Source organism: Ambystoma mexicanum, chromosome 9 (assembly GCF_040938575.1).
Source record: "Ambystoma mexicanum isolate Mex_15411 chromosome 9, UKY_AmexF1_1, whole genome shotgun sequence".
In the NCBI taxonomy this organism is placed as follows: domain Eukaryota; kingdom Metazoa; phylum Chordata; class Amphibia; order Caudata; family Ambystomatidae; genus Ambystoma; species Ambystoma mexicanum.
In genome coordinates this window covers 831,379,342-831,382,494 of record NC_090931.1, presented here as the reverse complement: position 1 = coordinate 831,382,494, position 3,153 = coordinate 831,379,342, and positions in this window count along the sequence as shown.

Here is a 3,153-nt window from a genome sequence, read left to right as displayed (position 1 = left end):
CACTCCCTCTTATTCCCAGACATAGCGAGCTTCTACAAGACTGAGTTCAAAGCCTTAATTGAATGGCATGCCGCAAGAGAGATGATGGATGAGGGCTAATTGGGTGGGGAGGCATGATCAGGCCAACCCTCGCAGCACCTGGGGTAACCAGCTTGCGTGCTGCTAGCAAGTGGAATATTCCAGAAAGGTACAAGCGTGCCAACCAATTGTAGAGGGCCACGTATTAAGGATCCCTATAGTTTGTGTAACCAATAGGGTGTCACGTGTTAGTATGACACGGAAGATTACTTGTACTTGGGATGGGCTTAGTTGTCCTCCTGATCTTAGAGACCCAATCACAAGCCCTTCAGTATGGACGTATACTTAGATGTTCCCTTTAAGCCTATCACTTACTTTAGTAAGTTTTCTTAGTTTGCCACGTAGGGTGACGTCAGTAGAGACACATTTTTAGTATTAAGAAATTAAGAAATGCTGAGAGACTATGCTGTGCGACATCCGTTGATGTCCATTGTAACTCCCTGTTTTAGATAATTGTTAATAAAACAGTACTGAATTTTGCCAACTTCCTGAGTCGGTTTGATTATTGATGTATGAGTAAAGTCTGCATCCCCATCCATCTCAGAGTATTGCTACCTCGTCTTAAAGAGCCCCAAGTCCCGGGGTTCACTTTGATCTACGAACTTGACAAAGCAAGGAAGTGAATCCTGCAAATAAATGTGAATGTGAAGTTGGCAAGTGAAAACGCAGACGAGGGATGCTGACGAGAAGGGGGAACAATCTAAAGTCCCAAGAAACAGAGTTTTGACAAACGTGAACCTTGCCGAAGGATGTCAACTAAGAACTGTTTGAAAAGACATTAGAAAGACAGGGAGAAGTGCACTGTCCCGCATGTCATTTGAGGTCCTAGCCCGACCGAGGGAGAAACCAAGAGACAATATAAGGTGAAGAGACGTACTATCCTGCTTGACATTTTGGGGGTCCGAGCCCAGCCAAGGGAGACCCAAGGGTGGAAAGTTATCACCCATAAGTCATTGAGAAAATAACTGTATGGAATACAATTTGTGAAGGGGTCAGTGCCAAGAAGCGGGGAACCCAGGGGTGAATATATCACTCGAGAAATACATAGACCAGAACTTTGTGTTTGTTTGTTGTTTTTCTTGATAATCCTATCAGGCCCACGGGATCAGGAAATCACAACCCCAAAGGCCTTGATATCGATAAGAACTGTAATAGGATCTAAACCCAGAAGAGGGAGATCTGAGGGGTGAAAACTGATCACCCATGATACCAAGGAACAAGGGTCAGTGCAGAAGAGGGGGACCCAGGGGTAAAGCATCCTAACCCAAAGCAAAAGAAAGAAACAAACTTTCATTTTGTTGAAGGAACCTTTGTTTTGTTATTGGAACACATCAACCCCTCGAAGGGTTGGCAATTCAGAATGGCTGTGTATTGCTGTTTTGCCATTCAAACATTCATAGCTGATTTTGGAAAAATGATCTGCATCTCAAACGGCATCGCACTAGTGCTACACTCAGTTTGGCTCCAGTAAAACACTGCCCTGGCCGTGTATTTCCTTTTTGCACACCATCAATCAAAGCCATCTTTCCTAGAATGGCATTGTTTCATCAGGAAAGTCTGTGAAAAGCAAAAGAATTCTGCATTAAATCTGCATGGGTTGAAGTTACTTTTGGTAATAAATCAACACATGCAAAGTACTTCAAAGGGAAGATGCTCTCTGTGGCTGTGTGTCAGTTACCAAGAAACTATTCTCAGCACTATTTCTGGACCCAGAAACTGACCTGATCTTGAGGAACCGTTCCGAAAGTTAAATACAAAAGAAATCGCATTTGGTGACAGTAACACATGAGAAAAAAGCACACATTTGAAACTGCTTCTGTTTAAAGGAGGACATTGACATTTGTGAAATCAAATGTAAAATAACTCTGTGGCTTGCACAGAAACACAATTGTACATGTGGGGAGAGGGGCTAAGAAAAATATGTATATTGTGCTCTGTTTTTCCTCCCAAAACACAAATTATCCTTGCTAGGCCCAGGAATTTCTCTCAAAACCAATTTGGCAGCAAGGCCAAATGTGGCACCTATTTGTGAACTGAGGCTGCAAATGACTGTGCTCTGTTCCCAGGGGCCTGAAGCATGATAATGGCAGGCTATCCCAGACTTCCAGGCAGAACTGCCCCAAGAACAAAGGAAGGGGAGCAGCCCTCTGTTTTGCATCTGAGGTGTGATGTCCCTTCCATTCATCCCCAGTATTCACTGGAGGACTTCAAACAGGGAGCCATGGCAACCCTTGGACAAGCTGACCAAGGAAAGACATTTGGCTGAGGGGGTTGGAAATACCGCCTACATTGGGAACAAAGCCAGCCCATGTGATTTAAAAGACTTTTTATATTAAGACAGTTATTTCAGTAATCTGAATAAGCAGTAATGTGAAATTAGGATGGTTGTTGATGTAATCTTTGCACAATTAAAAGAAGACTATTTGACTATTTAGGTCTTCCTAGCATGTGGGAGACACGGATGGCATTAAAGTGGCATTTCTGAGGAAAGTGTACATGACACAGATGGAACATTTAAGGGAAATATGTCCAACATTGATAGGCTTCTATGTATCCATTTGTAGAATTTTAGGTGTAATATTTTCCAGAGAAATGTCGAAAGATTGCCAGAAGGACAAAATAGCATCACACAAACTTGGGGTTTGGAATGGCATATTCCTTGTAAAATATGGGGTCTGCCTATCTGATTTTCAGGAGGAGGTTTTCAGGAGGGTTATAATTGTACATATAAGGGGTTGGTTTCATAACTGATTTTATCAGAAGTAACTGTGGTATAACAAAGCACATCATAAAACACACACCCTAAAACTGATGTCACTTCCCTGGGTCCAATCTGCTTACAGGGAAGCAGCGACATCCACAGCCTGACCTATCCCATGTTAGAGGTATGTCTAGGTTATTTCCTCCCACATAGTAAAAATCCTCTGATGTCATCCTGCTTATAAAAGGAGGAGGCATAGAGAGAGTCAGGACATTCAAAAATCCAACATTCAGAAATCAACATCCAGAGATACAGACATTCAAAATTCACCCTGCAAGACTCTAGATTCCAGAGCCAGGCCAGAGGCCAGCTCC